The 25,597-nt window shown below is 53.2% G+C and overlaps 1 pseudogene; it reads right to left on the reverse strand.

Moving 5' to 3' along the window:
- Positions 1-25,597, reverse strand: part of LOC147119128 (uncharacterized) — an 89,815-nt pseudogene that overhangs the window by 55,346 nt on the left and 8,872 nt on the right.

Consider the following 25,597-nt stretch of genomic DNA (forward strand, 5'->3'; position numbering starts at 1 on the left):
ACTGTTCGGAGGCCTATAGACTACGCCCACTAGTGTTTTTTTCCCCTTATTATTCCTTACCTCCACCCAAACTGTTTCATTATCCTGATCTTTTGACCCAATATCATTTCTCTGTATTACAGTGATTCCTTCCTTTATTAACATAGCCACCCCACCTCCCCTTCCTTCCTGCCTGTCCTTCCTGATCGTTAAATAACCTGGTATGTTTAATTCCCAGGCATTGTCACCCTGCAGCCATGTTTCTGTAATGGCCACAAGATCATACTCATATGTAGTTATTTGTGCCATTAACTCGTCTATTTTGTTACGAATGCTACGTGCATTCAGATAGAGAACTTTCAAAGATGTTTTGTGACACTTAGTTCCTGCTTTTGCCCTTTTTATTACTTTACCTTTTACTCCATACCTTCTGCCCCTTCCTGACACGCTCAGGTTTTTAACTTCCCCACTGCTACCTAAGTCTATGACCTTCTCTGTTGTCATTTTTATTATTTGCTCTCTAGGAACCTCCTTCCCACTAGTTAGTTTAAAGCCCTCTCTACAGCCCTAGTTATATGATCCGCCAGGACTCTAGTCCCAGCACTAGCCAAGTGAAGCCCATCCCAACAGAACAGCTCCCTCCTGCCACAGTACTGGTGCCAGTGTCCCAGGAAGCAAAACCCATTTCTCCCACACCAGTCTTTGAGCCACGCATTTAACTCTCTAATTTTATTTGTCCTAGCCAAATTCGCTCGTGGCTCAGGTAATAATCCAGAGATTATTACCCTTGTGGTTCTGCTTTTTAATTTGGCCCCTAGCTGCTCAAACTCCCTCAGCAGAACCTCCTTCCTTGTCCTATCTATGTCGTTGGTACCAACATGGACCACGACAACTGGATCCTCCCCCTCCCACTCCAAGTTTCTCTCCAGTCCAGAGGAGATGTCCTTAACCCTGGCACCGGGCAGGCAACACAGCCTTCGGGACTCTCGCTCTCGGCTGCAAAGAACTCTATCTATCCCCCTAACGATACTATCCCCTACCACTACAACATTTCATTTAACTCCCCCCACTTGAATGGCCCCCTGCTCCACGGTGCTGTGGCCAGGTTACTCATCCTCCCTGCAGTCCCTGTTCCCATCCTCACAGGGAGTAAGAGCCTCGAACCTGTTGGACAAGTGCAAGGGCTGCGGCTCCTCCAACACTACCTCCTGGATCCCCGTACCTGCCTCACTTCTAGTCACACCATCCTGACCCTGGCCACGGACTACATCTGAATTAATTAATCTAATTGGTGTGAATATCTCGTGATACACAGAGTCCAGGTAACTCTCCCCCTCCCTGATGTGTCTCAGTGTTTGAAGCTCGGACTCCAGCTCTTCAACACGGAGCCGGAATTCCTCGAGCAGCCAACACTTACTGCAAATGTGATCACCGTGAGCATCAATGGTGTCCACCAGCTCCCACATATTGCAACAGCAACACATCACCTGATCTCCCATTCTATGTAATTAATTAAATTTATTAATATTATTCTTAAATACCCTCTGCCCCGATTCTAGGTGGTGAATATCACACCTTAGAAACTATAAACCAAAGAGATTTAAGCTTAAAAAGGGAGAAATACTCACCAACCAATCACTTACCCGCTTTCTGGTGACATCACACTTGGATTACTTTTTACCTCTCTCCTTCCCTCCGAGTTCCCAGACTGGAGACTGGTAAACCTTACCTGGTCTCTGGGACTTTTATACCCCGCTCTGCCGCTCAGGTTTCCCGCCGACGCTGTGAGGCCTTACCTGGTCTCTGGGACTTTTATAGCCCCCGCTCTGCCGCTCGAGATTCCTGCCGACGCTGTGAGGCCTTATCTGGGTCTCTGGGGCCTTTTATAGCCCTGCTGCTGCCGCTCGAGATTCCCGCCGACACTGTGAGGCCTTACCTGGGTCTCTGGGGCCTTTTATAGCCCCGCTCTGCCGCTCGAGATTCCCGCCGACGCTGTGAGGCCTTACCTGGTCTCTGGGGCCTTTTATAGCCCTGCTCTGCCGCTCGAGATTCCCGCCGACGCTGTGACCACTATTACTCTTCCACTCTTTTTCCTCCCCCCCCCTGTGCAGCTGAGCGACCCGTGGTGCCGTGGACCTGACTCTGGCTGCACTCCCCAGAGGAACCATCACCCTCACCAGTACTCAGAACAGAATGCTGGTTGGAGAGCGAGATGCATTCCAGGGACTCCTGCATTACCTGCCTGGTCCTCCTCTTCTGTCTGGCGGTCACCCATTCCCTCTCTGCCTCCATACTCTTAAGCTGTGGGTGACCACCTCTAGAAATGTGCTATCCACGTAACTCTCAGCCTCGCAGGAGAGAATTTCAGGGCAGACCTCTTGAAACCTTCTCAAGGACTCCCGGTTGCAACCCTCTGATCGACGAGATGCGCTGCAGCAACTCGCCAAGGCTTCTTCGGCAGCACCTCCCAAACCTGCCACCTAGAAGGACAAGAGCAGCAGGCGCATGGGAACGTCATCACCTCCAAGTCACACACCATCCGGACATGGAAATTATCGCTGTTCCTTCATCGTCGCTGGGTCAAAATCCTGGAACTCCATCCCTAACAGCACATTTGTACCTCTCGGCTTCATTCTTCTGATTTCTGCTATTCTCCCTATTTTGCTCTACACTGGAGTTAAAGGATGTTCTTTGCAGGCAATTCAAGGTCTTAACAAGGTCTCCCTCCCTAACCTTCACCACACGGACTGCAGCGGTTCAAGGTGGCGGCTCACCACCCCCTTCTCAAGGGCAACTAGGGATGGACAATAAACGCTGGGCCATCCAGCAACGTCCACATCCCATGAATGAATATATGTCTTTCCTAACACAGCCGTTAACTATAGGAATAACATATCTTCTCCAACTTTCACTAGTTTATCCTGTCTGATATAAACCAACCCCACAGTCACTGACACCAATCTCCTCCTGTCTGATATAAGCCAGCCCCACAGTCACTGACACCAATCTCCTCCTGTCTGATATAAACCAACCCCAGTCACTGACACCAATCTCCTCCTGTCTGATATAAACCAACCCCAGTCACTGACACCAATCTCCTCCTGTCTGAAATAAACCAGCCCCACAGTCACTGACACCAATCTCCTGTCTGAGATAAACCAACCCAACCGACACTGGCACCAATCTCCTCCTGTCTGATATAAACCAGCCCCACAGTCACTGACACCAATCTCCTCCTGTCTGATATAAACCAACCCAACAGACACTGACACCAATCTCCTCCTGTCTGATATAAACCAACCCAACAGACACTGACACCAATCTCCTCCTGTCTGATATAAACCAACCCCACAGTCACTGATACCAATCTCCTCCTGTCTGATATAAACCAACCCCACAGTCACTGACACCAATCTCCTCCTGTCTGATATAAACCAACCCCACAGTTACCGACACCAATCTCCTCCTGTCTGATATAAACCAACTGATGTGCCTTCAATAACCACAAAACTAGAAGTTATAGACTTTAACAAGTTGGCTTTTAATCACTAAGATCAGAGCTAACATCTCAACACACCGACTGGCTCACAGGAATGAGTCATACAGATCCTGGGATCTTTAAGTAAGAGAAGTCAGGGGCGGAGCCAAGAGCCAAGACCTGGAACCTTCCAGGTTAGTCAGGAAAGAGGAAGTGAAACTATACACCGTGTGGGGGAGGGTAATATACATGAGTGCAAAACGAATACAGGCAAGACAAACACATTTCATTACATTCACCCCTTCTTTAGATTTAGTCCATCGGGGTGATGTTTCTTAAAAGTTGGTATAAGTGAGTCTGTCAGGAGGTTTTGTGGTTCTCAGTGATCGGCGCAAAGCCGGTTGGGGTGCCTCTAGGGGAGTGGATTCTGGTTCCTCCGCTGTCCGGGCCTCCGCACTGTCTTCCAGGTTATCTGCAGTGTCCTCCAGGTTAAAGTTGGGTATTGATACCTCTGGGCGTCCTGTCTCTTTTTGGTGTAGGTCTTCCTCGGGTAGTCTTTCATCGTTCTCTCCGCTCCCTGAGGGAGCGAGGTCTTTTATGGAAACAGTGTCCTCTCGCCCGTCAGAGTATTCAATATAGGCGTACTGAGGGTTTGCATGGAGGAGCTGTACCTTTTCCACAAGGGGGTCCGTTTTATGGCCTCTCACGTGCTTCCGCAATAGTACTGTCCCCGGAGACATCAGCCACGCGGGTAGAGATATGCCCGAGGTGGATTTCCGGGGGAAAACAAACATCTTTTCATGAGGGGTAGCGTTAGTGGCTGTACATAACAGAGACCTTATGGAGTGGAGCACGTCTGGGAAGACTTCCTGCCAGCGGGAGATTGGAAGGCCTTTTGACTTTAAGGCTAACGTGTCAGCCTTCCAAACAGTAGCATTCTCCCTTTCCACTTGCCCATTACCCCGGGGGTTGTAGCTAGTGGTTCTGCTAGTGGCTATCCCCTTTGAGAGCAAGAACTGGCGCAGTTCGTCACTCATAAATGACGTCCCCCTATCGCTGTGTATGTAGTTCGGCATGCCAAACATGCAGAATAGATTACAGAGACACTTGATAACCGTGGCACTGGTCATGTCTGGGCAGGGAATGGCGAAGGGGAAGCGGGAATATTCATCGATGATATTGAGGAAGTATACGTTATGGTCGGCAGAGGGAAGGGATCCCTTGAAGTCCAGACTTAGGCGCTCGAATGGCCGTGTGACTTTGATAAGGTGTGCATGGTCAGGCCTGTAGAAACGAGGCTTGCATTCCGCACAGATGCGGCAGGCTCTGGTCATTGCCCTGACCTCCTCGATGGAGTGGGGCAGATTGCAGGACTTTATAAAATGGTATAGTCGGGTGACCCCAGGGTGACAGAGGTCATTGTGAATGCTGGTGTCTGGGGGTTCATTAAGGGCTCCCGGCCTGTACATAATATCACAGTCGAACGTGGATAGTTCGATCCTCCACCTGAGTATTTTGTCATTCTTGATTTTCCCCCTTTGTTTGTTATTAAACATGAAAGCCACCGACCGCTGGTCGGTGAGCAGGGTGAAACGTTTGCCAGCTAGGTAGTGTCTCCAGTGCCGCACTGCCTCCACTATAGCCTGTGCCTCCTTCTCGACAGAAGAGTGCCTGATTTCAGGTCCCTGAAGGGTTCGGGAGAAGAAGGCCACAGGTCTCCCGGCCTGATTGAGGGTCGCAGCTAAGGCAAAGTCTGATGCATCGCTTTCGACTTGAAAGGGAATGCTTTCGTCCACTGCACACAGTGCAGCCCTTTCAATGTCCTGTTTGATACTGGTGAAAACCTCCTGAGCTTCAGCTGATCGTGGGAAGGACATCGATTTAATGAGGGGTCGGGCCTTATCAGAGTAATTGGGCACCCATTGGGCATAATATGAAAAAAATCCCAGGCACCTTTTTAAAGCTTTGGGATTGTGTGGCAGGGGCAGTTCCTTTAGGGGGCGTAATCGGTCAGGGTCCGGTCCAATTACCCCATCATCTTCCACCACACAGCCGAGGATACAGAGACGGGTTGTGTTGAAGACACATTTGTCTTCGTTATAGGTTAGATTCAGCTTTAGGGCAGTTTTTAAAAACCTCGCAAGATTTAGATCGTGGTCTTGCTGGTTGTGCCCGCAGATAGTGACATTGTCCAGATAGGGGTAGGTAGCTTGTAGTTTATTCTCATCAACCATGCGGTCCATCTCACGTTGGAAGACCGAGACCCCATTTGTTACCCCGAAGGGCACTCTGAGAAAATGGTAGAGGCGTCCATTCGCCTCAAAGGCGGTGTATGGGCAGTCCTCCATTCTAATGGGGAGCTGGTGATACGCGGATTTGAGGTCGATAGTTGAGAAGACTCGGTATTGCGCAATCTGGTTGACCATTTCTGATATGCGGGGTAAAGGGTAGGCGTCCAGCTGGGTATAAATATTAACAGTCTGGCTGTAGTCAATTACCATCCGTTTCTTTTCGCTATTTTTAACTATGACTACTTGGGCACGCCACGGACTGGTACTGCACTCAGTAATGCCTTCCCACAGGAGTCTGTCCACTTCCGCCTTGATAAAGTCTCTGTCTTCCAGACTGTACCGTCTACTTTTGGTCGCTATGGGCCTACAGTTCGGAGCGAGATTAGCGAATAAAGAGGGCGGGCTGATTTTTAAGGTTGATAGGCCACAGACTGTGAGTGGCGGCTGGGACCCGCCATATGCCAGCGTGACACTTTCGTGGTGGCACTGGAAGTCCAGGCCCAAGATTACATTAACACAGAGTTCTGGCATCACGAGGAGTTTATAATCCTTGTAGTCCGTGCCTTTTACAGTCAGTGTTACCACACAGTAGCCCAAAATGTCTGAAGTGTGGGGCTTAGCAGCCATAGCAATTCTGCTCCGTGTAGGGGTTACCATTAATGAGTGCCGCCGTACCAGGCTAGGGTGGATAAAACTCTCGGTAGTCCCACAGTCAATTAAACATTTCGTTAAATTCCCGTTTACCTGTATGTCCATCGTGGATTTTGTCAACGGGTGTGGCCTGGATTGATCCACCGTGATCGAAGCCACTGTTGGGCCCTGGGCGGCCGTTGAGTCGGGAAAAGATGGCGGATCCCAAGATGGCGGCCCGCATGGCACGCACGAGGCGGTGACGGAGTTGGAAATCGGATTCCCCCTGCAGACTTTGCTAAAATGCCCCTTTTTCTTACATTTGAAGCATGTAGCGTCCTTCGCTGGGCATCGTTGTCTGGGGTGCTTGGCCTGGCCGCAGAAGTAGCATTTCGGGCCTCGAGACATTGCCGCTGTAGTAGGACTCCTGGGTGAACTTCTGTGTGGGGACTCCGGCGGTGTAGAGCTGGTCTGAGACCTGGATGGGGAAGATGGCTGATTCCAAGATGGCGGCCCGCTCAGCGCGCACGAGGCGGTGAGGGCCGCGTGGCCGGAAGAATAAGAGTCAGAGTTTTTCTGGGCCACGTCCAGCAATTGCGCAGTGGCCACTGCCTTTTTAAAGTCCAGGACCTCCTTCTCCAGCAGTCTCTGCCGGATATAATTCGATTTGAGGCCCGTGATGAAGGAATCGCGGACCAATTCGTCAAAGTACACGTTGGCCGTCATGGCCTTGCAGTTACAGTCCCGGACCAAGTCCTTTAGGCCCTGTAAGAAATCGTCCATTGATTCCTCAGGTCGCTGCCTGCGTGAAGCCAGCAGATATCTGGCGTACACTTCGTTTACTGGCCTCTGGTATTGGGCCTTCAGGATAGTGATGGCCTCCGTGTAAGAGGTGGCGTCCCGGATGAACGAATAAATCCGATGACTAACGTGAGTAGTCAGTAGACTCAGTTTATCTACCTCGCTAGTGGATGAGGCCCTCGCGAAGAGTTTGAAGCATTTGAGCCAGTGTCCAAATTGATTTGATGCTTCAGCAGAATGTGGATCCAAGTCCAGATGCTCTGGTTTTAGGAGTCGATCCATCCTAGTATTCTTTAATGATTAAAATTGATGTGCCTTCAATAACCACAAAACTATAAGTTATAGGCCTAGAAATTCAGTTGCGTTTGCGCCCAATTAGGGGCGAAAGAGTGGGTTGCGCCGGAAGTTGCGTCGCGCCCGAAGTTAGGTGTGCCCTAACATCGGCGTTAGCCGGTAGCGTTGCGCCGGCACCGATGACGTCATTGGTGTGCGCAGTGCCCCGGTACCGCCCGAAACCACGCCGACCCCCATCTTCAGTAGCGGCCGCCTCTTCCGTGGCGGGCGCTAACAACATCGGGAGACCGGGTCCTTACTGCAGCCTTAGCGGCGCAAGTTAAGGTGGAGGTGCGGGGCGGCCGCTTTTTCGGCGGCCACCTGCCCGCACCTCCTTCCCCGGCCTCCTCCACACCCGCCCCCCCCCCCCCGCGGCATTGCCGGCTGGTTTCCGTGGAGCCCGGCACTTCTCCGTTGTGCCGGGCTCTTTTGCCGGCACTTGCAATCGGGGCTCCGGCCGTTGCAGGCACCTCCCCCTTAAGAGAAGGGGGAGGCCTGCAGTACAGCAGCCTGCCGCACCGCATCGGGTGGCGTAGCGGGACCGGGGCGCTGAAATTCACTTTCAGCGCCCCAAGCGGGGCGGACACACCCTGTACCAGCGCCCGGTTCCGCTTTGGGGCGCTGAAAGTGAATATGGGGCGGGCACAGCTGGCTCCGCGGCAGGCGCAAAATTTTCGGCGCAAACGTGCTAACGGGGCTATACCCAATTTCTAGGCCATAGATTTTAACAAGTTGGCTTTTAATCACTAAGATCAGAGCTAACATCTCAACACACCGACTGGCTCACATGAATGAGTCATACAGATCCTGGGATCTTTAAGTAAGAGAAGTCAGGGGCGGAGCCAAGAGCCAAGACCTGGAACCTTCCAGGTTAGTCAGGAAAGAGGAAGTGAAACTATACACCGTGTGGGGGAGGGTAATATACATGAGTGCACAATGAATACAGGCAAGACAAACAGATTTCATTACATTCACCCCAGTCACTGACACCAATCTCCTCCTGTCTGATATAAACCAACCCCAGTCACTGACACCAATCTCCTCCTGTCTGATATAAACTAACCCCAGTCACTGACACCAATCTCCTCCTGTCTGATATAAACTAACCCCAGTCACTGACACCAATCTCCTCCTGTCTGATAGAAACCAACCCCAGTCACTGACATCAATCTCCTCCTGTCTGATAGAAACCAACCCCAGTCACTGACACCAATCTCCTCCTGTCTGATATAAACCAACCCCACAGTCACTGACACCAATCTCCTCCTGTCTGATAGAAACCAACCCCAGTCACTGACACCAATCTCCTCCTGTCTGATATAAACTAACCCCAGTCACTGACACCAATCTCCTCCTGTCTGATATAAACCAGCCCCAGTCACTGACACCAATCTCCTCCTGTCTGATATAAACCAACCCCAGTCACTGACACCAATCTCCTCCTGTCTGATAGAAACCAACCCCACAGTCACTGACACCAATCTCCTCCTGTCTGATATAAACCAGCCCCACAGTCACTGACACCAATCTCCTCCTGTCTGATATAAACCAGCCCCACAGTCACTGACACCAATCTCCTCCTGTCTGATATAAACCAACCCCACAGTCACTGACACCAATCTCCTCCTGTCTGATATAAACCAGCCCCACAGTCACAGACACCAATCTTCTCCTGTCTGATATAAACCAACCCCACAGTCAGACACCAATCTCCTCCTGTCTGATATAAACCAGCCCCACAGTCACAGACACCAATCTCCTCCTGTCTGATATAAACCAACCCCACAGTCACTGACACCAATCTCCTCCTGTCTGATATAAACCAACCCCACAGTCACTGACACCAATCTCCTCCTGTCTGATATAAACCAAGCCCACAGTCACTGACAGCAATCTCCTCCTGTCTGATATAAACCAACCCCACAGTCACTGACACCAATCTCCTCCTGTCTGATATAAACCAACCCCACAGGCCCAGAAAGATTAAACTCAGCCCGTTGCTTCGATTGGACTTGTTTCCATTCCCGTGCCGAGGGGATTGCTGTACCCAACGGGAGGGGAAACATTTGGGGACTCTCGATTCTCCACCAATTCCCATTCCCCTTCTTTCTGGTGGATAATGGAGGTGCCACTGTGTGTAATGTGCAAGTCAGTAAGAATTGTCAGTGAGGATTAATCAGCACTTTCTAATTGGAGATGTTAATCAGTGGAACTTTTCAGACAGTGAATTGTTGATTTTATACCAAAGATCAATTTAGGTTTGAAGTAAAAGTTCATAATTTTATTGCAAACAAACTTCTGATGACAATCCCTGAATTAAGGGGAACGGTTCTTAAAGGGACACTGCAGCCCCAACAACTCAATCAGCTATACATCCAGAATATTAAGCTCCAGCCAGTTATAGGGGTTAGTAACATCAGCAGAAACAAACCCCAACTGTCAGAATGAACATGGTTCAGTCCTGGATGTGATTAACAGCAGCAATAACAGCAGAATCCAACCCCTGCAGGCAATTGTGAACTCGCTGGTGTCTCAGCAGGTTGGATGACTGAGTGAATCTCTTCCCACACACGGAGCAGTTGAACGGCCTCTCCCCAGTCTGAACTCGCTGGTGAGTCAGCAGGTGGGATGACACAGTGAATCCCTTTCCACGCTCAGAGCAGGTGAATGGCCTCTCCTCAGAGTGAACTCATTGGTGTGTCAGCAGGGTAGAAGACCGAGTAAATCCCTTCACACACACTGAGCAGGTGAATGGCTTCTCCCCAGTGTGAGTGCGCTGATGGGTCACCAGTTGCTCTGTGCTTTTAAAGCTCTTTTTACAGTCAGAGCTTTCAAAAGATCTCTCCCCAGTGTGAATGTGCTGGTGTGTCAGCAGGTGGGATGACTGAGCGAATCCCTTTCCACACATGGGGCAGGGGAACGGCTTCTCTCCGGTGTGAACTCAATGGTCTGTCAGCAGGGTGGATGAACGAGTGAATCCCTTCCCACATTCAGAGCAGGTGAATGGTCTCTCCCCAGTGTGAACTCGCTGGTGTGTTCGAAGGCTAGATCTCCCAGTGAATCCCTTCCCACACACGGAGCAGGTGAACTGCCTCTCCTCAGTGTGAACTCACTGGTGTTTCAGAAGGTTGCATGACTGAGTGAATCCCTCCCCACACACGGAGCAGGTGAACGGCCTCTCCCCAGTGTGAACTCGCTGGTGTCTGAGAAAGTTGGATGACTGAGTGAATCCCTCCCCGCACACGGAGCAGGTGAACGGCCTCTCCCCAGTGTGAGTGCGTCGATGTTTTTCCAGATCTGATGGATATTTGACTCCCTTCCCACAGTCTCCACATTTCCACGGTTTCTCCATGGTGCGGGTGTCCTTGTGTCTCTCCAGGTTGGACAATCAGTTGAAGCCTCGGCCACACACAGAACACATGTATGGTTTCTCCCCGCTGTGAATGGTACAATGTTTTTTCAGGCTGTGTAACCAGTTAAAGCTCTTTCCACAGTCAGTGCACTGGAACACTCTCACTTGGGTGTGTGTGTCTCGGTGCTTTTCCAGTCACACTGATATTTGAAATCTTTTCCCACAGACAGAAGAGAGAAACATTCCTCCTTCCACATTCAAAGGCCGATGATATTCAGGTCCTGATGAATGGAGTGGCTCTGTCAGATCTTGACGTGATGTTTGGTTTGAGTTTCTCATCTGTAAATCCTCCCCTTCTAATACCCTGTAAAAGGAGTTTACAAAAGTCATCACTGTAAGTACAGGATAAAAATTCAGAACAGACTATTCTAGTTTCTATGGAACATTCTTTCCTCTCTTTTTCCCCAAAGCTGTAAATCCCCGTCCCACACACTCTCCCTCCTCCCTGTGCTGAAATCCAAACCCATCGCACCATCTCCAACATTTCTGTCCTCCACTCCCAGTTTTCCCCTCCCTCTGCTCTGGTTGGGTTCAGTTCTCCACCCGCTGTGTGCAGAGTGAGAATAAAATCAATGAGTCAATGATTGTCTCTCCTGGTCACTGGGCCCCTGAAGCCCCACCCACTCTCTGGTCCTGCACAAGATGGCCGCGCATGCGCCGTGCTGCAGGTGGAACCAGTCCGTCTTTCCTCCACCAAGATGGCTGCGCCTTTCCCGGGCCTGTCACCGAGAAAAAGCCTCACCGCTGCCATCTGGCGGAACACATTCGGCCACTGGATCTCATTCGGGCCTGAGGCTGTTCTCCAACTTTATAAACCCTGCGGCGCGGCCTACCCGCAGTTTATTAGTCTCCCAACCCTGCTCCCGCCGACCTGCAGCTCCGCCCGGCGACCGCGTGAGGCTTTCTTTGTAAAGTCGGGGAGGGACACGTGACGATAGCAGAATACTGCAGATGCTGGAAATCCGAAATAAGAACAGAAAATGCTGGAAAAACTCAGCAGGCCAGGCAACATCCGTGGAGAGAAATTAGAGTCAGCGTTTGACCCGAAACATCGACTCTAATTTCTCTCCAGGGACACGTGACCTGGCCCCATGGCCTAATTGACAGGAGCTTCCGACCAATAGGGAGCAAGCGGGGCAGGGCTGGAGGAGCGAGCCGGCGGTGGGTCCTCCAACCAATCGGGGAGCCCGAGGGGCGGGACTAGCGCTGGCTGATTGTCTGATCCACAGGGCAGCGAGTTTCTCCAGTCCCTTGTTCAGGGCCCGGGGCCAGGGGAGGCTGTGGGCCTTTATTCCCCTTATTGGACACAAGGCTCTTTGTCTCACAACACACTGGCTCAGGTTTTAAAAATCGGTTTACAGGGAATAGTGAATTGAAAATTGCAAAACTGTGACTGTTAGAATTACACAGGATTACACAGGATATACGGCACAGAAACAGGCCATTCGGCCCAAGCAGTCCATGCCTGCGTTTATGCTCCACACGAGCCTCCTCTCATTTTTCCTCATCTAAATCTGTCAGCATAACCCTCAATTCACTTCTCCCTCCTATGCTTGTCCAGCCTCCCCTTAAATGCATCGATACTATTTGCTTCAACCACTCCCTGTGGTAGCGAGTTCCACATTCTCACCACTCTCTGGGTAAAGAAGTTTCTTCTGAATTCCCTATTGGATTTCTTGGTGAGAATTTTATGTTGATGGCCTCTAGTTATGCTCTTCCCCACAAGTGGAAACATTCTCTCTGTATCCACTCTATCAAAAAATTTTCATAATTTTAAAGACCTCTATTAGGTCACCCCTCAGCCTTTTTTCAAAAGTAAAGAGTCCCAGCCTGTTCATCCTTTCCTGATATGTGTACCCTCACATTTCTGGTATCATCCTTCTAAATCTTCTCTGCACTCTCTCCAGTGCCTGTATATCCTTTTAATAATATAGTGACCAGAACTGTACGCAGTTCTCTAAGGGCTGATTTTTGCCGGCACTCAGAGTGCGGGTTTGGAGGCGAGTCCGCTGTCAAAGCCACAAAGATTGACAGCGGGTCGGTATCCCGCTCTGAACCGCCTCCTTGTGAGTTTCCTAAGTGTCGGGTCTGTCAGCCCTTAACAGACCCGACACCAAGTGGCAGGTCAGCCAATTTAGATACTTTAAAGCTTGTTAAAAGGTAGTTAAGCATCATTTTCCCATGTACTTACCATTTTACCAGGTTTTAACAAGGTTCCCAGAGAGCAGCTATCACGTCAGGTAAGTATGTCGGGTTCTCAATGACTGTGGATTGTTGTGAATAGGTGAAAGCTGCAGAAGTGGTCTAAACCTACCATTTCACAGCTGTTCACTTCCCAATCTTAGAATCTGGAGCATTAATGATTTGGAACCCACTTTTGAGCTTTATGCAAACATGATTTCCCTTTCATAAAACCATGTTGACTCTGCCTAATCATATAATCATTTTCTAAGTGCCCTGTTCCCCTTCCTTAATAATGGATTCCAGCATTTTCCCGAGGACTGATGTCAGGCTAACTGGCCTGTAGATCCCTGTTTTCTCTCTCCCTCCTTTGCTACCTTCTATTCCACTAGGACCTTTCTGGAATCTAGTGAATTTTAGAAGATCACGACCAATGCATCCACTATCTCTGCAGCCACCTCTTTTAGAACCATAGGATGTCGGCCGTCAGCCCGTGTCCCCCCCGGGGTTCATATTTTTTTACAACTCATCAGTTACATAGTAAATCCATTACATACTTCACACGGAGGGGCTGTGCAGGCTTCTCGTCCACCTCAGTCAGGGCGAGAGGTCCCGACCACTCGTACAAGTCTACGGGGATTCATTGACCAATTATGGTCAACAGTATAAATACAACAATAATTTTTACAGGTAAATCAATAATGTTTACAGTACAAACTGTCACTAATTAATAAACGAAGAACCCGTACACGCCAGTCCTACTGGCATCATTCAATCATTGTCATTCATTCCTCCGTTTGTTCGTTCCTTTGCTCAAGCATAAATTCCATTGTGCATGACTGCGTGCGTGTGTGCCATTTGTCTACCTGTGTGCATGCGTGCGTTCGTTCATCCGGCAGGCCTCACGCTCACCAAGCGGGCCTTCATCCTGGGGAGCGAAGGCTCTTCATTCGGTCGAACGTAAGTTCCATTGTGTATGCGTGTGTGCGTGCGTATATTTGTATCCGCACGCGTGCGTTCACTTGAGCGTTCGTTCATTCGTTCGTACATTAAGGAAGGCTTTAACACTAAATAACACCACAATATACAAAGTCCCATAACCATATCAAAAATCACTTAAAACTTCAAGTAAACTACTTTTAACCAGAAACCAGAAACTTCTTCAACAAATCAAGTCAATACCAGTTCTACGCCAGTACTATTGGCACTCTAATAACTCCTCATTTTCACTTGATGTTATCTAACCATATAATGTCATGATCCTTGTCCACAGTCTTCAACCTTTCCACAGAAAAGAAGCCGACCACTTTCTCAAATCCCGTAAAGGAAGAAAAGGACGACTCAAATTTCCTTCTTGCTGTTATCAAGACATTCATTATTCCTTGCCGATATTACTTTGTTTTGTCTTTTATCTTCCTTTTATTTTCCTTTTTCACTTTTATCCCGTTCTCTTTTCCCATCTTATGGCCGCTCAAGCACCATACTATAGATAGGAACAGTCTGTCTTTCCTCCACCAAAATGGCGGCGCACAAACCCGATCCCATCACCGGAACAAAGCCTCACAGCTGCCACCAGATGGAGCACAGGCGGGGCCGCTGGAACTCATTCGGGCCGGAGACCATTCTTCACCTTCAGAAACCGTGCAGCATGCTCACCCACAGCATCTCCCGACTCCGCTTCTGTCGACCAGCCGCTCCGCCCTAGGCCCCCCGCCTGGGGTACTCCGTGCTGGGCCTCCCGCCTAGGAGACTCTCCTCTGGGTCTTCCACCCTGGGCCTTCTGCACTGGGCCCTCCGCACTGGCATTCCCCGTGAGCAGCCGGGGTGTGGAGCAGCCCGTTCACACAGCACCGAGCACAGCTGAGCTGCTGAGAATCTCGCAGCCTCCCCCCGGGGTTCATGAACCCGCTCCCTGAGCTCGGGGTGTGAGCGGCCCGCGTCCCCCCGGGGTTCATGAACCCGCTCCCTGAGCTCGGGGTGTGAGCGTCCCGCGTCCCCCCGGGGTTCATGAACCCGCTCCCTGAGCTCGGGGTGTGAGCGGCCCGCGTCCCCCCGGGGTTCATGAACCCGCTCCCTGAGCTCGGGGTGTGAGCGGCCCGCGTCCCCCCGGGGTTCATGAACCCGCTCCCTGAGCTCGGGGTGTGAGCGGCCCGCGTCCCCCCGGGGTTCATGAACCCGCTCCCTGAGCTCGGGGTGTGAGCGGCCCGCGTCCCCCCGGGGTTCATGAACCCGCTCCCTAAGCTCGGGGTGTGAGCAGCCCGCGTCCCCCCGGGGTTCATGAACCCGCTCCCTGAGCTCGGGGTGTGAGCGGCCCGCGTCCCCCCGGGGGGTCATGAACCCGCTCCCTGAGCTCGGGGTGTGAGCGGCCCGCGTCCCCCCGGGGTTCATGAACCCGCTCCCTGAGCTCTCTCACCTGATGTGTCAGCGGCTGCTGCCACGGTATGCGCATGCTCAGCTCACCTTCTGTTGTTCCGGTTTAAAGGTCAAGCCCCGCCCCTCACACATTCCGATTGGTTGGAGGACCCGCCGCCCGCTCGGTCCTCCAGCCCCGCCTCGCTCTTCCTATTGGTTGGAAGCTCCCGTCAATCACCCGGGCAGTGTGAGCTGAGCATGCGCGGACCTTGGCAGCAGCCACTGACACATCAGGTGAGAGAGCTCAGGGAGCGGGTTCATGAACCCCGGGGGGACGCGGGCCGCTCACACCCCGAGCTCAGGGAGTGGGTTCATGAACCCCGGGGGGACGCGGGCCGCTCACACCCCGAGCTCAGGGAGTGGGTTCATGAACCCCGGGGGGACGCGGGCCGCTCACACCCCGAGCTCAGGGAGCGGGTTCATGAACCCCGGGGGGACGCGGGCCGCTCACACCCCGAGCTCAGGGAGCGGGTTCATGAACTCCGGGGGGACGCGGGACGCTCACACCCCGAGCTCAGGGAGTGGGTTCATGAACCCCGGGGGGACGCGGGCTGCTCACACCCCGAGCTCAGCGAGCGGGTACATGAACCCCGGGGGGACGCGGGCCGCTCACACCCCGAGCTCAGGGAGCGGGTTCACGAACCCCGGGGGGACGCGGGCTGCTCACACCCCGAGCTCAGGGAGCGGGTTCATGAACCCCGGGGGGACGCGGGCTGCTCACACCCCGAGCTCAGGGAGTGGGTTCATGAACCCCGGGGGGACGCGGGCTGCTCACACCCCGAGCTCAGGGAGCGGGTTCATGAACCCCGGGGGGACGCGGACCGCTCACACCCCGAGCTCAGGGAGCGGGTTCACGAACCCCGGGGGGACGCGGGCCGCTCACACCCCGAGCTCAGGGAGCGGGTTCACGAACCCCGGGGGGACGCGGGCCGCTCACACCCCGAGCTCAGGGAGCGGGTTCATCAACCCCGGGGGGACGCGGGCTGCTCACACCCTGAGCTCAGGGAGCGGGTTCATCAACCCCGGGGGGACGCGGGCTGCTCACACCCTGAGCTCAGGGAGCGGGTTCATCAACCCCGGGGGGACGCGGGCTGCTCACACCCTGAGCTCAGGGAGCGGGTTCATCAACCCCGGGGGGACGCGGGCCGCTCACACCCCGAGCTCAGGGAGCGGGTTCATGAACCCCGGGGGGACGCGGGCCGCTCACACCCCGAGCTCAGGGAGCGGGTTCATGAACCCCGGGGGGACGCGGGCCGCTCACACCCCGAGCTCAGGGAGCGGGTTCATGAACCCCGGGGGGACGCGGGCTGCTCACACCCCGAGCTCAGGGAGCGGGTTCATGAACCCCGGGGGGACGCGGGCCGCTCACACCCCGAGCTCAGGGAGCGGGTTCATGAACCCCGGGGGGACGCGGGCCGCTCACACCCTGAGCTCAGGGAGCGGGTTCATGAACCCTGGGGGGACGCGGGACGCTCACACCCCGAGCTCAGGGAGCGGGTTCATGAACCCTGGGGGGACGCGGGCCGCTCACACCCCGAGCTCAGGGAGCGGGTTCATGAACCCCAGGGGGGACGCGGGCCGCTCACACCCCGAGCTCAGGGAGCGGGTTCATGAACCCCGGGGCGGACGCGGGCCGCTCACACCCCGAGCTCAGGGAGCGGGTTCATGAACCCCGGGGGGACGCGGGACGCTCACACCCCGAGCTCAGGGAGCGGGTTCATGAACCCCGGGGGGACGCGGGACGCTCACACCCCGAGCTCAGGGAGCGGGTTCATGAACCCCGGGGGGACGCGGGCCGCTCACACCCCGAGCTCAGGGAGCGGGTTCATGAACCCTGGGGGGACGCGGGCCGCTCACACCCCGAGCTCAGGGAGCGGGTTCATGAACCCCGGGGGGACGCGGGACGCTCACACCCCGAGCTCAGGGAGCGGGTTCATGAACCCCGGGGGGACGCAGGCTGCTCACACCCCGAGCTCAGGGAGCGGGTTCATGAACCCCGGGGGGACGCAGGCTGCTCACACCCTGAGTGCGGCCGCAAGCCCCATTATTTTTTTATATTTAAATCTGGTCGTACTTGTTACAATTGATCAATTACATGATAAATCCATTACATTCATTAACTACAATAAGGCAAAGCCTCAGGAAACAGCTTTAGGATTAACAGTACAAATGCAGTAATAAATTTTACAGACAAATCAACAATATTAACAGTACAGGTACCCATAGTGAAAAACAATTCCACACCAGTCCGACTGGCAATCTAGTAACTCTTTGTTTTTGCTTGGTATAACCTGTTGTCATTTTTATAAAAATGTTAACATTCAAGTACAACAGTACTTATACAACTCATCAGTTACATAGTAAATCCATTACATTCATTGACCAATTATGGCCAACAATATAAATACAACAATAATTTTTGCAGGTAAATCAATAATGTTTCCAGTACAATCTGCCAGTCTTTAATATACCAAGAACCCGTACACGCCAGTCCTACTGGCATCGTTCAATCATTCAGTCATTCATTCCTCCGTTCGTTTGTTCATTCGCTCAAGCGTAAATTCCATTGTGCATGACTGCGTACATGTGTGCCATTTGTCTACCTTCGTGCATGCGTGCATTCGTTCATCCGTCCGGCAGGCCTCACGCTCACCAAGCAACCCTCATCCTGGGGAGCGAGGGCCCTTCATTCGGTCGAACGTAAGTTCCATTGTGTATGCGTGCGTATCATTTGTCTACCTGCGTGCATGCGTGCGTTCGTTCATCCATCCGGCAGGCCTCGTGCTCACCAAGCGGGCCTTCATCCTGGAGAGCGGGCCCTTCATTCGGTCAAACGTAAGTTCCATTGTGTATGCGTGCGTGCATGCATATATTTGTATCCGCATGCATGCGTTCACTAGAGCGTTCGTTCATTCGATTAAGGAAGGCTTTAACACTAAATAGCACCACAATAACACCACGGTTTCCTCCGGGTGCTCCGGTTTCCTCCCACAGTCCAAAGATGTGCGGGGTTAGGTTGATTGGCTATGATAAAAATTGACCCTTAGTGTTAGGGGGATTAAATACGTGGGGTTACGGGGATAGGGTGGGATATGTGTTGGTGTAGGGGTTACGGGGATCGGGTGGGATATGTGTCGGTGCAGGCTCGATGGGCTGAAATGGCCTCTATCTGTACTGTGAGGTTTCTGTGATTCTGTGATTCTGTGAATACACAAAGTCCCATAACCATATCAAAAATCACTTAAAACTTCAAGTAAACTACTTTTAACCAGAACCCGAAACTTCTTCAACAAAACAAGTCAATACCAGTTCTACGCCAGTCCTATTGGCACTCTAATAACTCCTCGTCTTCACTTGATGTTACCCAACCATATAATGTCATAATCCTTGTCCACAGTCTTCAACCTTTCCACAGAAAAGAAGCCGACCACTGTCTCAAATCCCGTAAAAGAAGAAAACAACTACTCAAATTTCCTTCTTCTTGCTGTTATCACTCACAGGACCCAGCCATCAAGACATTCGTTATTCCTGGCCGATGTTACATTGTTTTGTCTTTTATCTTCCTTTTATTTTCCTTTTTTCCTTTTTCACTTTTATTCCATTCTTTTCCCATCTTATGGCTGCTCAAGCACCATACTATAGATAGGAACAGTCTGTCTTTCCTCCACCAAAATGGCACTGCACAAACCCGATCCCATCACCGAAACAAAGCCTCACAGCTGCCACCAAACGGAGCACAGACGGGGCCGCTGGAACTCATTCGGGCCGGAGACCGTTCTTCAACTTTAGAAACCGTGCAGCATGCTCACCCACAGCATCTCCCGACTCCGCTTCTGTCGACCAGCTGCTCCGCCCTAGGCCCCCCGCCTGGGGTCCTCCGTGCTGGGCCTCCCGCCTAGGGCACTCTCCTCTGGGCCTTCTGCACTGGGCCTTCTACACTGGGTCCTCCGCACTGGCATTCCCCGTGAGCAGCCGGGGTGTGGAGCAGCCCGTTCACACAGCACTGAGCAGAGCTGAGCTGCTGAGAATCTCGCAGCCTCCCCCGGGGTTCATTTTTATTTTAATTGTATTTTTTTTAATTTTAACATTCAAGTACAACAGTACTTATACAACTCATCAATTACATAGTAAATCAATTACATTCATTGACCATGTGGCAGAACCACTGAATGACTCTGGCTAACTGTATATAATTCTCTTTAACGATGCTCTAACACCAGCCTAAACCTATATCATTGTGTTAGGCATTACTGTGTTTTGTATATAGAGTTTGCATGTATGGGGCGTGGCCCCTTTAAGAGCGCGGGAAAACGCAGGCAAACGCAATGACGTCACGTCGCAAACCACGGGGCTGCCCAGGCAGTCCCTGTGGCATTTCCGTTGAGTAAAGACCTGTTTAATTGCTCTCTTGTGTCGATCGCCATTATTCGTAGGAATTCGTTAATTCCTACATTGGTGACCCCGTTTTTGTGAATGTTTTCACAAAAGAAGAGCACAGCGTGGACGCAAACGCCGTTTCGCTAAAGCTGCCGCGGTTCTGGGAGCAGCAAGCGTCCTCGTGGTTTATTCAGGTCGAGGCCCAGTTCGCCCTGAGGAACATCGATGCGGATCAGACCAAGTACCTTTATGTGGTCTCCGCACTCGACAGCTCGACCGCCTCTCGGATCGTCAGCCTCCTCGAAAACCCCCCAACGGAGCGCAAGTATGAAACCCTCAAAGCGCGGTTACTGCAGGTTTTCGGGCTCACAAAATCGGAGAGCGCCCGTCGATTACTCACTATGCCCGGGCTCGGGGACTCCAAGCCTTCAGAGTTGATGAGCCAAATGCTCACACTCCTGGGCTCAGAACGGGAATGTTTCCTATTCCGCGAGATTTTCCTCAGCCAACTGCCTGAACAGGTACAAGCTGCCCTGGCCAGTTCTGAAATTGAAGACTGCGCAACACTGGCTGCGGAGGCTGACAAAATTTTCGCTGTAACTCGGCAGTACTGCGCCGCCACGAGGCACCCATCCCCCGCAGACGCCGCCCCAGCTAGTCAGCCTGTAGGGCTGTGTTTCTACCACGCGCAGTTCGGCACGAAGGCAAAGCGTTGCCGCACTCCCTGCAGTTTTCCCCAAAAAAACAAACAACTGACACTGCGACCACCGAGGAGTGGGTCTAACGGGCACCCCGCGGCCGTGATGGCGATTGGCAACGTGGGAAAATAGCTGTTCATCACTGATACTCTCTCCGGTCGTCGTTTTCTGTGTGACACCAGAGCGCAGTGCAGCATTTTACCCGCGTCTGCCCTCGATGTGCAGATGGGGAATCACGGCCCCACACTTGAAGCGGCCAATGGCGGGACAATTCGGGCCTTCGGCAGATGGCGAGTGGAGGTGTGCTTCGGGAGGCAACGTTTTCACTGGGAGTTTGTTACGGCCAAAGTTTCCCAGCCCCTCCTCGGCACGGATTTCCTGTGCACCAACAGTCTCCTGGTCGACGTTCGGAACCGGCGGCTGATTAACGCAGCAACTTTTAATTCTCTTCCGTGTTACCGTAGTAACACTACGTCACGCACCGTCTCCTGTGCGTTCCCGACTCCTGATGAGTTCGCGCGCCTGCTCGGCGAATTCCCCGACCTGACAAGACCCACGTTCTCCTCCACAGCCATGAAACATGGTGTAGAACACCACGTCACCACCAACGGCTCCCCGGTCTACGTGCGGGCCCGGCGCCTGGAACCTGGCAAGCTGGCGGTCGCAAAGGCGGAGTTCGCAACCATGGAACAGTTAGGGATTATTCGCTGGTCGAATAGTCCCTGGTCTTCACCCCTCCATATCGTCCCGAAACCTGGCGGCAGATGGCGGCCATGCAGCGACTATCGACGCCACCACTCCTGATCGGTACCCGATCCCCCACATTCAGGATTTCTCTGTCCATTTGGCAGGGAACACCGTGTTCTCAAAAGTCGACCTCATCCGGGGCTACCACCAGGTCCCAGTTCATCCACAAGACATCCAGAAGACCGCAGTCATCACCCCATTCGGCCTCTTCGAGTTTTTACGAATGCTGTTTGGGTTAAAGAACGCCGCCCAGGCTTTCCAACGCCTGATGGACTCCGTGCTGTGGGACTTCAAGTTCCTCTTCGTCTACCTCGATGATATCCTAATTGCCAGTCCTACTAAAGAAGAACATACCTGTCACCTACGCACCCTTTTTCGATGCCTCAGCCAACACGGCCTGATTATCAACCCGGCCAAGTGTCAGTTTGGCCTGCACCAAATTGACTTCCTGGGGCATCGCATCACCTCAGAGGGAGCAGTTCCTTTACCTTCGAAAGTAGAGGCGGTGACATCCTTTCCACGCCCGCAGAACATAAAGGCCCTGCAGGAATGCCTAGACATGGTAAACTTTTACCACCGTTTCGTGCCTAAGGCGGCACTACTCATGCAGCCCTGTACGAGGCCCTCAAGGGCAAAACTGGCAAGAACCCGGTAGACTGGACGGATGACATGGCCCAAGTGTTCGCCGACACCAAAAGCACCTTAGCCAACATGACTATGCTGGTGCACCCGCTGCCAGGAGCCACCATCGCCCTCACCACCGACGCATCGGACTACGCAGTCAGTGCCGTGCAACAGCAGTTGGTGAATGGGACGTGGCAGCCATTGGCATTCTTCAGCCGTCAACTACGGCAGCACGAGAGAGCATACAGCATGTTCGACCAGGAGTTGCTCACCCTTTTTCTGGCCATCCGCCATTTTCGGTTCCTGCTTGAAGGACGTCCTTTCACCACCTTTGTGGACCATAAGCCGCTAACCTTTGCAATGGCCAAGACTGCTGAACCGTGGTCAGCCCGACAGCAGCGTCAACTGACCTACATATCCGAATTCACCACGGATATACGGCAGGTGGCCGGTAAGGACAACCTGGTGGCAGACTGCCTCTCCCACGTGATCATCAATACGGTTCATTTGGGCATCGACTACGCCCTCATGGCAGCGGACCAAGCCTCAGACCCGGAGGTCCAAGCTTACAGAATGGCCATCACTGGCCTCTAGTTAGCCGACGTCAAGTTCCATTCGGCAGGTACCACGCTGTTGTGTGATGTCTCCATACAGGATCCTCGCCCTGTCATGCCGGTCGTCTGGTGCCGCAAAGTGTTCGACGCCATCCATGGGTTGTCACATCCAGGAATGAAGGCCTCTCAGAAACTGATGTCAGCGAAATTTGTATGGCATGACATGCATAAAGATGTCCGCGACTGGGCCAACACCTGCGTGGTCTGCCAAAAGGCCAAGGTACAGCGCCACGTCAAAGCTCCGTTGGCCACCTTCACGGTTCCGGAGCGACGTTTTGACCATGTCAACGTGGACCTGGTAGGACCACTCCCACCCTCCCATGGTTTCTCACACATCCTGACCATGGTTGACCGCACCACCAGATGGCCGGAGGTGGTCCCCCTGTCATCCACTACTTCGGCGGACGTGGCCAGGGCGTTCATTTCCTCCTGGATCGCCCATTTCGGAGTGCCCGCAGATATTTCGTCAGACAGGGGACCGCAGTTTCCCTCCGAACTCTGGAATGCAGTGGCCCAAAGACTCGGTGTCAAATTACACCGCACCACAGCCTACCACCCACAGGCGAATGGCCTCTGCGAACGCTTCCACCGGTCAATGAAAGCCGCCCTGAGGGCCAGCCTCCAGGACACTGGATGGGCAGACAAGCTACCGTGGGTCCTGCTGGGCCTTCGCACGGCCCCCAAAGAAGACCTTCACTCTTCATCCGCGGAGCTTGTCTATGGTGAGCCGCTGCGAGTCCCAGGGGACTTCCTACCAACATCGACTGAGCCATGGTCCGCATCTGCCCAGCTTGCTAGTCACCAAGAGGTGGCCAGATGTTTCGCACCGGTGCCCACTTCGTACCACGGGCTGCAGAGGTCACACGTTCCCACGGAGCTTCACAAGGCTGAATACGTTTTTATTCGCCATGACGCACATAGGGATCCGCTCAAGGCCCCATATACCGGCCCCTTCCGCGTGTTGGAAGCGGGGGACAAAACCTTCACGGTAGATGTCAGTGGTAATCCGGACCACATTTCAGTCGACCGCTTAAAGCCAGCACATTTAGACCTCGACCGCCCCATCGAGACAGCACAACCACCGAGACGGGGTCGGCCTCCCATCGTCGTTACGGCAGACCAAGTGCGACTGCCCGCCAGACTGCCAGCTGCCCAACAGACTCCGCCTCGAGAGTACAGGAGTCGTTCTAACTGGCTCGTCAGACCCCCTCACCATTTGACTTTGTCCATTAAAGCGAATTCTGGGGGGGCACATGTGGCAGAACCACTGAATGACTCTGGCTAACTGTATATAATTCTCTTTAACGATGTTCTAACACCAGCCTAAACCTGTACCATTGTGTTAGGCATTACAGGTAGACTATCCTTTATCCGAAAACCTCGGGACCAGCCGTGTTTCGGTTTTCGGAAAATTTCGGATTTCGGAAGGTGAGCGAAAACACTTCGGTTTTCAGAGTAATTCGGTTTGCGGGAGTGCGGATAAAGGATACACTATCCCTTATCCGAAAGGGTGGGGGTCGGCGGGGGGTCGGGGTCGGTGGGGGGGGTCGGGGGTGGGGGTCGGCGGGGGTCGTGGTCGGGTCGGGGGTGGGGGTCGGCAAGGGTGGGGGTCGGCGGTGGGTCGGCGGGGGTCGGGGTCGGGGGTGGGGGTCGGCGGGGGTGGGGTTCGGCGGGGGGGTCGGGGGTCGGTGGGGGTCGGGGTCGGCGGGGGTCGGGGTCGTGCGCACGACTTACGCTGAGCGATTTCAGTTTTCAGAAGTCATGCTTTGCGCCACTTTCGACATTCAGAGGTTTTCTGGTTTCGGATGTGCGGATAAAGGCTGGTACACTATATCTTATCCGAAATGGGGCGGGGTCGGGGGTGGGGGTCGGCGGGGGTGGGGTTTGGCGGGGGGGTCGGGGGTCGGGGTCGGCGGGGGTCGGGTTCGGCGGGGGGGTCGGGGGTGGGGGTCGGCGGGGGTCGGGGTCGTGCGCACGACTTACGCTGAGCGATTTCGGTTTTCAGAAGTGCGGAAAAATGCTACACTATCCCTTATCCGGCTAGGCCTGTAAGTCGTGCGCCACTCTGGTCATGTCGTGCGCACGACTTACGCTGACCGAAAAAACCTTCGGTTTTTAGAGGGTTTCGGTTTTCGGAAGTTCGGATAAAGGGTAGTCTACCTGTACTGTGTTTTGTATATAGAGTTTGCATGTACGGGGCGTGGCCCCTTTAAGAGCATGGGAAAACACGGGCAAATGCGATGATGTCACGTCGCAAACCACAGGGCTGCCCAGGCAGTCCTCGTGGCATCTCTGTTGAGTAAAGACCTGTTTAATTGCTCTCTTGTGTCGATCTCCATTATTCGTAGGAATTTGTTAATTCCTACAACCACAATAAAAAGGATAAAGCCTCAAAAACAGCTTTATGGTCAACAATATAATAAATCTATATATATAAAGCGGTTCTTCTGTCTGTCCTTCTGTCTGTCTGTCTGTCCTCACCTGTGCGTCTGTCCAGCTATGCGCTCGAAAGTTATAGAGCGTACCTACGCACGCGTTACCTCCAAAGAAAGCTTACGCTTCCGGGACGCTGGTAAGCGTATTTACTTTTCGGTCGGACGAAAATTGTTCGCGCCTTATGCAAAAAAACTTCAAAATTAAACTCATTGGCCTAGAAATTCAGTTGCGTTTGCGCCCACTTTTTGGCTATAGAGTGGGTTTGCGCCGTAAGTTTTTAACGCCCGAAATTGAGTTCGTCCCTAACATTGGCGTTAGCCATTAGCGCTGCGCCGGCACCGATGACGTCATCGGTGTGCGCAGCGCCCCGGTTCCAATGATAAACCGTCCCGATGGCCAAATTGAGTTGCGGCCGCCTCGCCCATCGCGGCCGCAAACAGCGTTTGCAAAACGGTGCGTTGCAGCTCCGAAAGGCCGGCGCATAAAGGTGGAGCGGCGGCCGGCTGCTTTTCCGGCGGCCGCCTGCCCGCAGCTCCCTCCCCGGACTCCTGCACCACCCCCCCGCGGCATTGGTGTGTGACTCC

This window comes from Somniosus microcephalus, chromosome 4 (genome assembly GCF_052327205.1).
Source record: "Somniosus microcephalus isolate GS21.2 chromosome 4, FLI_Smic_1.0, whole genome shotgun sequence".
Taxonomy (NCBI): domain Eukaryota; kingdom Metazoa; phylum Chordata; class Chondrichthyes; order Squaliformes; family Somniosidae; genus Somniosus; species Somniosus microcephalus.